The 12,964-nt window shown below is 46.3% G+C and overlaps 1 protein-coding gene across 2 annotated transcripts in view; it reads left to right on the forward strand.

Annotated features, from left to right (window-relative positions):
* Positions 1-12,964, forward strand: part of XPR1 (xenotropic and polytropic retrovirus receptor 1) — a 243,175-nt gene that overhangs the window by 144,611 nt on the left and 85,600 nt on the right. The gene's annotated exons all lie outside the window — the stretch shown is intronic.

A 12,964-nucleotide genomic window follows, 5' to 3' on the forward strand; every position in this document is an offset into this window, starting at 1 on the left:
AGAGTTTAGGGTGCCTCCTGATAGCCTGTCAGTTGCTCTGATTTAATCGAGAAGTGAATACATAATGTTGAATTTATGCCTCTAAACATTGTGATAAGCACCGGGGATGACTTCATTGAGGGAAGCACCAGAGGCTGGGCTATGAGGGAAATAATAATTAATAAAACTCAAATGTCAGTAATTGTTCACTACTGCTGCCCTCTGCCCAGATTCCATATAGGGAAGTAGTCTCTTCTTCTCTGTTGACTGTCCCTGCTCTGTTGGCTCCATGGAGGAAATTCCCTGTCCCATACATGGCTGCTGCTTCTCTCAAGCCCCATGAAAACTCCTTTCATCCTGCTGCTGCCACCCTCCTTCCCCTTCAGACCAGCTCCCTAGCTTCAGACTTAAATTGGGAAAGCAGATAACAAAGTGTGTCCTCAGAAAGTGACTGCCACCTTCACTCTCAATGAACCTTAAACGTAACTCTGTGCTTCCAGAAGAAACGTCTCACTCTCACCCTTCTTAGCCCACTAGGATTCTTATGCCTGGAGTTACAAAAACTACCTTCATTGCATGGTCAAATTGCACTGCCTTGACCTGGTGGAAAAGTCCTGGCTGGGAAGGGGTCAGGGTGGGTGCCCTCTTAAAGGAGCATATCCCATTGATGTAAAAGTCCCCATTGGTGGGGTCATTCTGGTTTGAACCTTATTCCACAGGATCATCTATTCATACTAAAACAGCAGCTGCTGCTTTGTTTTATCCTTTCCTTCAATGCCTAGGGAAGAACATGCAGTTGAGTTCTCTCTACCCCTCACCTCCAGAGTAGTGTGCATGAATGTTATATTTTCATGTTAGTACATGAAACAAAAGTGAAACTCGTGTACCCGGGCACTGTTAAATGCAAAAAAGTAACACCGAAAAAACCTGAAATATTTTTCTTAATTTGTTTTGTTTAGTCATCTAAAATATGCTCTGCTAAACCCAGGGTTGTGAGTTCAATCCTTGAGGGGGACATTTAGGGATCTGGGGCAAAAATTGGGGATTGATCCTGCTTTGAGCAGGGGGTTGGACTAGATGACCTCCTGAGGTCCCTTCCAACCCTGATATTCTATGATTCTATGATTAAAAAGTAACAGCAGGAACCAAAACTCCTTCAGACACCATTTTAGACTTTTCACTTTAATTAGGGAATGTTTTATTATTAACTCTTTAATATCAAGTCCCAAAACTTAGCCTATCTCTTATTTTGTTTTAAAACTATGTCATTTCTCTCTCCCTCCCCCACCCAAACAAGTATTTCATATACCGGTAAAAATATAACAGCAGCTTAGAGCTTGACTCACCCTACAACCACCACCACCCAGTGGTGAGCTGGAGCCGGTTCGCACCGGTTGTTAAATTTAGAAGCCCTTTTAGAACCGGTTGTTCCACAAGGGACAACCGGTTCTAAAAGGGCTTCTAAATTTAACCGGCCCAAAGTGGCGCCTTAGGCACCAACTCCATGGGTGCTCCAGCCCTGGAGCACCCAAGAGGATAATTTGGTGGGTGCAGAGCACCCACCAGCAGCTCCCCACCCCACCCCCGGCCCCAGCTCGCCTCCGCCTCCGCCTGCTCCCCTGAACGCGCCGCCCCATGCCGCTTCTCTGCCCCCGCCCCAAGCTTCCCGCGAATCAGCTGTTGGCGCGGGAAGCCGGGGCAGGCTGAGAAGCAAGCGGTTGCTTTGGGCTCAGGCCCAGGGAGGCAGAGCGGAGGTGAGCTCACGCAGAGGGGGACGCGAGGAGGGCTGCCCGCGCTGCAGCAGGTAACTGGAGGGGGGGCCCGCAGGGGAACCGCTCCCCGCCCCAGCTCATCTCTGCCACCCTCGGCCTGAGTGGGAAGCTGCGGCCTGCTTCTCAATCCTCCCAGGCTTCCCTCTGAACACGTGATTCGCGGGAAGCCGGGGTGGGGGGGCGCGGAGAAGCAGAGCGGGGCGGTGCACCCAGGGAGTCGGCGCCACTTTTGATGTGATGAGTGGGGGGAGCGGCCGCTCCCCCGCCCCTAGGAGCCAGAGGGACCTGCCGGATGCTTCCTGGGAGCTGCCCCAGGTAAGCACCGCCGGGACTCCCCATCTCGCCCCCCGGCAGGTGCCTCTGGCTCTTAGGGGTGGGGTGGGCACCCACTACGGTGGCCCACGAGACCCTCCTGCCCAGTTCTGGGGGGCAGTCAGGGGACAGGGGAGGGGGTTGAATGGGGCAGGAGTCCCAGGGGGCGGGGGTGGGCAACGACCCCCTCGTGGGGTGAGGAGGGAACCTGTTAAGATTTTGGCAGCTCATTACTGCCACCACCTATGTGCACAAAATAGAAGAAATAATTAATTGCATGGTGAAATGTTTTAATATTTAACGTATGTTGATGTTAATATGCTGTTAAAGTATTGGAACAGTAAACTTTTTTCTGATTGCTGTAAATCTGATTACGTTATACTCTTGATGTAAAAAAAATCCTTTTTGTACTATATTCTTAATGCTTAAATCTGAAAACTATTATTCAGATTCACTTGAAATTTGAAAGGTTATAACAAATGGGGAGGATAGTTAAAATCTTGTCCTCCCATCAACCTTCACAGAATCAGATTAAACACTTATTAACTAGAAAATGATCAAGAAATCAATTTGCTGTTAGTATTCAACATCCTGGAATCAGCTCTAGATCTGACACTGGATTTCCATAATGAAGATCTTCAAACATCATTTTCCAGCAACTTTTTATTTTCAGTGGAATTGCTAGTTAATACATGGTGAGTTTTTCACCTGTTTAAAATTTCAAAAAGCTGTGCAGAGCAGAATGATTTCCACCCTCTCGAATGAAAGTTACAATCAATCTTGTAACAATAGGCTTCCTTGTGCCTTAATTATGGAGTGACAACATGACTTTCCGTAATATAAAATCATTTCAAGAGTGCTCCTATATTTCACCCCTAGCAATAGATAACTGCCTGAGGAGCATCACTTGAATTGTTCATGCCAGACCTATGATCCTGTCATACTTCAGGCATGTGTTGGCTTGGAGTGTGGTCTGGTACTTGCCAGTTATTCTCGTCATGTGCATGGTTGAGAGGCATTCTTGGTCTTAGGTGTAGACCACATCTTAACAGAAACTGTCTTATGTACACCTCCCATCCAGATTATCTCCCATGCCACTTTCCTTCCTGTTGGAAATTGCATAACATCCTTGTAGATAACTACAGAAATTACAGGCTATGTTAGCACAGTGATTTTTATTCTGCTGTCTTCAGTGTGATAAATCTTGCTCTTCTTCTTCAAGTGATGTCCCTATGGGTGCTCCGCTATAGGTATGGCAGGGCCCCCACCACCTGGGATTGGAGATCAGCAGTGCCTGTGGGACCACACATGGGTGCCTCCCCGTCTTGCACCGTGAGCGGCATGGGTGTATATATAGCACTGTGCAGTCCAACCGCCCCCCAGTTCCTTCTCTGCCATCTTTGATCTGCAGCAGAATCTGCAGCAGAGCCCGCTTCTCCTTTCAGTTATTAGGCAGTGCCTTATCTATTAGTTTTAGTGTAGTTTTAGTAGTTAGTTTGTTCCTTTTCTCATCCTTTCCCAAGAAAGAAGAAAAACAAAACACACTTCGTTTTCCTTCCTCTTACCCTCCCCGTTAGCTCATAACTTAGGGCTTTGTTTTCCCCCTTCCTGCTCTTCCTGACTGGGAAGCTCTCTCCCTCACCTTTATGCCCGGATCTCCAGGTTTAAGAGTTGTTTTTCCTGCCAGGATGCCCTCCCAGAAATTGATGGTCATCCACAATGCACCCATTGCCTGGGAGAGGAATACATCTCACAGAAGTGTACCCATTGCCACAACCTGACTGCCAGAGCCAGAAAAGACAGAGACATTCGGCTACGACTTCTCCTCAGAGAGAGATCGTTGCGTCCAGCATTGGCCCCTGGCATGGCCACTTCCCCCATGAGGCTCTCATGATCTGCTAGGTCGTCCACCGACCCTCACTTGCTGCATCCATCTAAGAGAAAATCTCTTCCCCATGCTGACGGGAAGGAACTGGCTCTCTCCAAGGCATTGCCCACCAGAACACCATCCCCTTCAAGGTTGGGAGCCTCCATGTCTTCGGGGATGGGACATAACTCCAGGGACTGTACCAGTACCTCCGATACCAGGGCTAAGGAAAGGTCTAAAGACTTTAATGGGCAGACTTCCAGGGCTGCAAGATCCTCAAAAATGTTGCTTACCACCCCACCCAGATCAACTTTGGGTGCCACGGCACTGATGAAACCACTAGCAGTTGTACTGGTGCCAACATTGATTTCGACACTCATAAAACACACAGCACCAGCCAAGCGCTCAGCATTAGTGTGCCTTCTGGCACCAACTGCACCCTTGGCACTGAGCACACTCTTGGCATCAAGCAAGTCCTTGACTCTGTCTGCTGGTTGCTCAAGATAATGCACCTCTCCCTCGGCACGAATACATCCACCCATACCAGTGATGATCCTCCCTCTTCCTCAGGAGTTCAGATACCCTAAGAACCTGCTTGTATCTGATCTGCATGAATCTCCAGTACTCAGACAAGCTTCCTCAGCCTCCTTTATCTTCTCCGAGTCACAGCGTGGCTCCCGTTCCCCTCAGAGGACTGCACCACCCTACCCCAGTGAGGAGAAAGAGGAGGAGGACTACCCTGACCCCCATTACATTCAAAGCAGGCACAAAGCACGTCATCTGTACATCCTCACTATCCGTGACCTCCAACGGATGCAGGGCCCTGGTACGGACCACCCTGAATGCAACCCCATATGCCATTCCCTCCACATTGGCCATACTGGGATCCATGGGCCATGTACAGATCGCAGTTTGGAAAGCCTCCCATAGAACAAAGCCAGAGGCCTACACATTCGCCTTCCCCATCGGTTTCTCGACCACCGGAGACTGAATCACTCGGCATAGCGGATGAGGAAGGAGAACCAGACAAGGAGATTACGCCACCACGTGATTGCTCGTCCTCTTCCTCCCATGAGGCTATCATAGAATCATAGAACTGGAAGGGATCTAGAGAGGTCATCAAGTCCAGTCCCCTGCATTCAAGGCAGGGCTAAGTATTATCTAGGCCATCCCTGACAGGTGTTTGTCCAACCTGCTCTTAAAAATCCCCAGTGATGGAGATTCCACAACCTGCCTAGACAATTTATTCCAGTGCTTAATCACTCTGACAGTTGGAAGTTTTTCCTACTGTCCAACCTAAACCGCCCTTGCTGCAATTTAAGCCTATTGTTTCTTGTCCTATCCTCAGAGGTTAAGAAGAACAATTTTTCTCCCTCCTCCTTGTAACAACCTTTTATGTACTTGAAAACTTGTATCATGTCGCCTCTCTTTTCTTTTCCAGACTAAACAAACCCAATTTTTTTTCAATCTTCCCTCATAAGTCACATTTTCTAGATCTTTAATAGTTTTTATTGCTCTTCTCTGGACTTTCTCCAATTTGTCCACATGTTTCCTGAAATGTGGTGCCCAGAACTGGACACAATACTCCAGTTGAGGCTTAATCAGCTCGGATTAGAGCAGAAGAATTACTTCTCATGTCTTGCTTACAGTACTCCTGCTAATACATCCCAGAATGATGTTTGCTTTTTTTGCAATAGCATTACACTGTTAACTCATATTTAGCTTGTGATCCACTATGACCCCCAGATCCCTTTCCACAGTACTCCTTCCTAGGCAGTCATTTCCCATTTTGTATGTGTGCAACTGATTGTTCCTTCCTAAGTGGATTATTTTGCGTTTGTCCATATTGAATTTCATCCTAATGATTTCAACATCTCTCCAGTTTGTCCAGACCATTTTGAATTTTAATCCTATCCTCCAAAGCACTTGCAACCCCTCTCAGCTTTGTATCATCTGCAAACTTTATACGTGTACTCTCTATGCCATTATCTAAATCATTGATGAAGTTATTGAACAGAGCCTGACCCAGAACCGATCTCTGCGGTACCCCACTCGTTATACCCTTCCAGCATGACTCTGAACCACTGATAACTACTCTCTGGAGACTATTTTCCAACCAGTTATGCACCTCCATCTAGGTTGCATTTCCCTAGTTTGTTTATGAGAAGGTCATGTGACACAGTATCAAAAGCCTTACTAAAGTCAAGATATACCACATCTACTGCTTCCCCACTATCCACAAGGCTTGTTACCCTGTCAAAGAAAGCTATCAGGTTGGTTTGACACAATTTTTTCTTGACAAGTCCATGCTGTTATTTATCACCTTATTATCTTCTAGGTGTTTGTAAATTGATTGCTTAATTATTTGGTCCATTATCTTTCCGGGGACAGAAGTTTAGCTCGCTGGTCTGAAATTCCCCAGGTTATCCTTATTTCCCTTTTTATTGATGGGTGGTATATTTGCCCTTTTCCAGTCTTCTGGAATGCATCCCGTCTTCCATGACTTTTCAAAGATAATTGCTAATGGCTCAGATATCTCCTCAGTCAGCTCCTTGAGTATTCTGAGATGCATTTCATCAGGCCCTGGTGATTTGAAGACCTCTAACTTGTCTAAGTAATTTTTGCCTTGTTCTTCTCCTATATTAGACTCTGATCCTACCTCATTTTCACTGGCATTCACTATGTTAGATGTCCAAACACCACCAACCTTCTTGGTGAAAACCGAAACAAAGAAGTCATTAAGCACCTCTGCCATTTCCACATTTTCTGTTGTTGTCTTCCCCCTCCTCAATGAATAACGGGCCTACTATGTCCTTGGTCTTCCTCTTACTTCTCATGTATTTGTAGAATGTTTTCTTGTTTCCTTTTATATCCCTAGCTAGTTTGATCTCATTTTGTCCCTACATACTTGTGTTGTTTGTTTATATTCATCCTTTGTAAATTGACCGAGTTTTCACTTCTTGTAGGACTCTCTTTTGAATTTTAGATCATTGAAGATCTCCTGGTTAAGCCAGGGTGATCTCTTGCCATACTTCCTATCTTTCCTACGCTGTGGGATAGTTTGCTCTTGTGCCCTTAATAATGTCTCTTAGAAAAACTGCCAGCTGTCTTCAGTTGTTTTTCCCCTTAGACTTGCTTCCTGTGGGATTTTACCTACCGACTCCCTGAGTTTACTAAAGTCTGCCTTCTTGAAATCCATTGTCTTTATTCTGCTGTTCTCCCTCCTACCATTCCTTAGAATCATGAACTCTACCATTTCATGATCACTTTCACCCAAGTTGCCTTCCACTTTCAAATTCGCAACCGGTTCCTCCCTATTTGTCAAAATCAAATCTAGAACAGCCTCCCCCCCAAGTAGCTTTCTCCACCTTCTGAAATAAAAAATTGTCTCCAATACATTCTAAGAACTTGTTGGATAATCTGTGCCCTGCTGTGTTGTTTCCTCAACAGATGTCTGGGTAGTTGAAGTCCCCCCCCATCACCACCAAGTCCTGTGCTTTGGATGATTTTGTTAGTTGTTTTAAAAAAAACTTCATCCACCTCTTCTTCCTGGTTTGGTGGTCTGTAGTAGACCCCGACCATGACATCACCCTTGTTTTTTTTTACCCCCTTTATCCTTACCCAGAGACTTTCAACAAGTCTGTCTCTTATTTCTATCTCAACCTTAGTCCGAGTGTATACATTTTTGATGTATAAGGCAACACCTCCTCCCTTTTTTCCCTGCCCGTCTTTCCTGAGCAAGCTGTATCCTTCTATACCAATATTCCAGTCATACATATTATCCCACCAAGTCTCCGTGATGCCATCTGTCATAGTTATGTTTATTTACTAGAATTTCGAGTTCTTTCTGCTTATTCCCCATACTTCTTGCATTAGTATAGAGAGATTTAAGATACTAATTTAATAGTGAGAAGTGTAAGGTCATGCATTTAGGGATTAATAACAAGAATTTTAGTTATAAGCTGGGGACACATCAATTGGAAATTGGAGGAGGAGAAGGACCTTGGAGTATTGGTTGACCACAGGATGACTATGAGCCGCCAATGTGATATGGCCGTGAAAAAAGCTAATGCTGTCTTGGGATGCATCAGGTGAGGTATTTCCAATAGAGATAAGGAGTTTTAGTACCGTTATACAAGGCACTGGTGAGACCTCATCTGGAATACTGTGTGCAGTTTTGGTCTCCCATGTTTAAGAGGGATGAATTCAAACTTGAACAGGTACAGAGGAGGATGATCTGAGGAATGGAAAACCTGTCTTATGAAAGGAGACTCAAGGAGCTTGGCTTGTTTAGCCTAACCAAAAGAATGTGGAGGGGAGAGATGATTGCTCTCTATAAATATATCCGAGGGATAAATACCGGAGAGGGAGAGGAATTATTTAAGCTCAGTACCAATGTGGACATAAGAATAAATGGATATAAACTGGCCATCGGGAAGTTTAGACTTGAAATTAGATGAAGGTTTCCAACCATCAGAGGAGGGAAGTTCTGGAACAGCCTTCCAAGGGAAGCAGTGGGGGTAAAAGACCTATCTGGCTTCAAGATTAAACTCGATAAGTTTATGGAGGAGATGGTATGATGGGATAACATGATTTTGGCAATTAATTGATCTTTAACTATTCATGGTAAATAGGCCCAATGGCCTGTGATGGGATGTTAGATGGGGTGGGATCTGAGTTACTACAGAGAATTCTTTCCTGGGTCTCTGGCTGGTGTATCTTGCCCACGTGCTCAGGGTTCAGCTGATCGCCATATTTGGGGTCGGGAAGGAATTTTCCTCCAGGGCAGATTGGAAGAGGCCCTGGAGGTTTTTCGCCTTCCTCTGTAGCATGGGGCAGGGGTCACTTGCTGGAGGATTCTCTGCCCCTTGAAGTCTTTAAACCATGATTTGAGGACTTCAGTAGCTCAGATGTAGGTGAGAGGTTTATTGCAGGAGTGGGTGGGTGAGATTCTGTGGCCTGCATTGTCCAGGAGGTTAGACTAGATGATCATAGTGGTCCCTTCTGACCTTAATGTCTACGAATCTATGATTTGATTTCTCCTTCCCTCCCCCTCTCACCCCAGTTCTGTCTTGTCTCTCCCTTATTTCTGCTATAACAGCCCATGCTCCCCCCAGATTCCGACCCTTCTTCCAGTTTTTTGACTTTCCTATGTGCTTTGGTCACCTGCCCCCGTTGAACCTACTTTAAAGCCCTCCTCACTAGGTTAGCCAGTCTGTAATCAAATATGCTCTTCCCCTTCCTCGATAGGTGGACCCCATCTTAGTTTAGCAGTCCTTCTTTCTGGAACAGCATCCCATGGTCAAGGAATCCTGAAGCCCTCCTGGCAACACCATCCTCACAGCCAGGCATTCACCTCCAGGATGCATCTGTCTCTGCCGAATCCCCTACCCTTGACAAGAAGGACTGAAGAGAACACCCCTGCACTGCCAACTCCCTCACCCTTACTCACAGAGCCGTGTAGTCACTTCTGATCTACTGAGGGTCATACCTACATAAGCTGATGATATTAAACACTTCCAGGAGCTGTTTCACAGGAAAGCAGACTCCCTCGAGATTCCTTTGGAGGAAGGGAAAGAGCAGCATAAACTGTTCAACATTCTGCATGCATCCTTATCCTCCAAAATAGCCCTCCTGGTCAATGAGGCCCTTTTTGACCCCACCAAGGTGCTCTGGCAGACCCCAGCATCCATCCCAGCAATGTGGAAGCGGGCAGACAAAAATAATTATGTCCCTGCTAAGGACATGGAATTTCTTTTCTCTCTCCCTACTCCAATTTTTTTAGTTGTCAATGCTGTGCATGAAAAGGGATGCCAATAACTTAGATTCACCCCTTATGACAGGTCTTGGACGCGATTAGACCTATTAGGTCGCAAGGCTTATTCATCCACTATGCTCCAATTCCTCATATCCAACCTATGAGGCGCTCATGGCCAAATACAACTGTCATTTATCCAAAAATATCGGAACTCTGCCAAGACCTTCCTGATGACAAAAAGGAGCAGCTTCAGGCACTTGTATCTGAGGCACACCTCTTCATCCTTGCAGCTTTGCAAGCTTCCTTGTATTCCATGGATACTGCTGCCCGTTCCATCACAACTGCCATGATCATGAGATGGGCATCCTGGCTGCACCTCTCAGGCATCCCTAAGGTGGTACAAACCACTGTTGAGGACCTACCCTTTGAGGGCCAAAAATTATTTGCGGAGTGCTCTGATAAATCCCTAAACTCCCTGAAGGAGACTCGGGCAACTCTCTGCTCTCTCAGCATTTATATACCAGAGCCAAAGAGACAAACAGAAATATCAACCTCCCCCGCAATCCCAACTACCATTTCACTCCTCATCGAAAGTACGACACCCAGTGCCTTCGACAGAAGCCTCCTACCAAATGCAGACATGTGACTCCTCAAGGAGCTACCTCTCTCACGCCTTCAGCCAAACAACAATTTTGAAGGTGTGGTCGAGGCCCCCGAGAAGCCTCCCCCTGTTCCAGTTACAACAACCATCTCCAACATCGCACCAGTGTGGTGACCATTTAGCCCCTTCTTTCTATCATGGCAGCTGATTATCTCTGACTAGTGCGTTCTAGAGATAGTCAAGGAAGGATACTCCATCCCATTCCTATCTATCCCACCAAACCATCCTCCCTCCCCATCCCTCTTCAGAGACGCTTCTCATGAATGCATTCTACAAGAAATAAACCACCTTCTACAATTGGGAGTGATAGAGCTGGCCCCAGCTCAGGGAAGGGTTTTCACTCCCATTATTTTCAGATCCATATAAATCTGTCTGGTGGAGACCAATCCTAGACCTTCGAAACCTAAACAAGTTTGTCAAACTGCGACACTTCAAGATGGTTACCCTCTCCACCATTATCCCAGCACTAGAACAGTGGGACTGGTTCTCGGTCCTCAACCTCCAAGACACCGTATTTGCATATTGCAATACATCCTGCCCACAGACAGTTCCTCAGATTCATCATGGAAACTGATCACTATCAATAAAAAGTACTGCTCTTCAGACTTTCTACAGCCGCTCAGGAGTTCTCCGAAGTCCTCGTGGTAGTGGCTGCCAAACTATGTAAAGAAGTAGTCATCATATTTCCATACTTGGACGACTGTCTCATCAAGGCGCCATCTGAAACAGATTCCCTTAACGCCACACAAATGACAGTGGACCCTTTCTCAAGCCTCGGCCTTCACATAAACCTGGAAAAATCTACGCTAACGCTGGTGCAACACCTGGAATTTATCGGGGCACAGTTGGATGCCATACGAGCAATGTTCCCTTTAATTTTTTTCATCCATGTGTGGAATGAATGTTATGTGCACCAATATTGAGGTACTGTGCAGATGTGAGTCACCAGTAGAAACAAAAAACCTAAATTATAATATATATTTTTAAAAAGTTACCAAATGTATGGAGGAAGACCACCTCATTAGAGGCAATAAAAAATGACAGAGAATTCCAACACAAGTCCATGAGTTAAAGGATAATGTGTTAGGTATGGTGACAGAATGTTGAAGTTAATCTTAGCGGACTCCTGTTTTTTAATGTGAGTTTTTTGTTTTTAAATATGTCTAACCATTTGTTTCTTGGACCAGCACTTAAAAATCTTAACTGTTAGCAAACTAAGTCTCTTCTTCAAGTGCTTGCTCATGTCCATTCCATGTTAGGTGTGAATGCACTGCGTGCACCATTGCCAGAGATTTTTCTCACTGGTATCTGCTGGGCCAGCTCTAGTGCCCTCTGGTGCTGCAAGCTTATACGCTGATATAAGGGGTACTGCCAGCCCCACACCTCCTGAGTTCCTTTTTGCCGTCCATGACGGTTATTGGAACAACTCTTCTTGCTTTGGCAAGGCATTTTCCAGTGGTTTTCTTCTCTGTATCTTAGTGTATTATATTCTTAGTATAATTGTAGTGTAAATATTGTGAATAGTACTTGTGTAGATAGTTAGATCCCCTCCTTTATCATAGAGGGGTTCCCTTCTCCCCTGGTTCCGGGCATGCCCAGGGCTTCAAACCTTGTGCCTCCTGTGGCAAGCCTATGCCTGTGAGTGACCCACACTCCAGTTGTCTGAAGTGTCTGGGAGAGGCTTACTTAAGATTAATGTCAGATTTGTTGGGACTTTAAGCCTTATTCAAAGAAAGGCAAAGAGGTTAGACTGAGGGCTATCCTCATGGAAACTGCTTTTAGACAAGTGCTCTGAGCACTTCAGCCTTGGTGCGAAGCGCCCCTTTGGCACTGTGCATTTCCTGGCATGGTTCTCCATCTCTGGTGCTGAGGAAAAAACACAAAAAGCAGTGCTCTGAGAGAGTTTGCTCTCCGGTGCTGAAGAAAGGAAAAGAAGTGGAAGGCAGTAGAGTGTGACCTGTGTTGGGTCACTCCTCAATCCCATGTCCCAAGGTGGCACCATCAACTCCGCCCAGAGGGGTGTTGAGTCTGGTGCGGGACCCCCTGCCGGCACCAGGAAGTCATCGCAGCACCAGCGGAATTATGGTGCCTTCTACCCCAAGGGCTTTGCAGCAGCCAGGGACTTAATGCTGCTCCTAGTACCACCGACTCTGATGAGACAATCGCCAGCTATGATGAGCATGACCGGGAGAGAGCAATGTGCTCAGAGTTCCTTCCCAGCCCTGGGACCTTCAGTACCTTACAGGTGTAAGCCGACCTTACTTTTACGAGATCATTCCTGGTCTGGCATCAATTCCCAGACCCTCACCACCAAACATCAGAAGTGAGGGGTACCGCTCCCACGTGGTCACCTCGGGAGGACTCTTCGTCGGATTCTGAAGTGAAGCCCTAAACCCATCCCAAGAGCTGCCACCAATACCCATATTACGTGTGGGTCCCTCTGCTGGTAACTGGCCAGATGGAACCCATGGGGGTTTCCCCTGGTACAGGGTCTGTCGTCCCACCAGTCATACTCGATTGCTTCTGAGAGGCGGACTCCCACACTGCTTGGCACTGGACCCTGACTCTGGTACCGATACACAAGATGTGGGCCCCATGAAGGCTAAAGAAGAGAA

The sequence above is a fragment of the Chelonia mydas genome, chromosome 8 (genome assembly GCF_015237465.2).
Source record: "Chelonia mydas isolate rCheMyd1 chromosome 8, rCheMyd1.pri.v2, whole genome shotgun sequence".
NCBI lineage: Eukaryota > Metazoa > Chordata > Testudines > Cheloniidae > Chelonia > Chelonia mydas.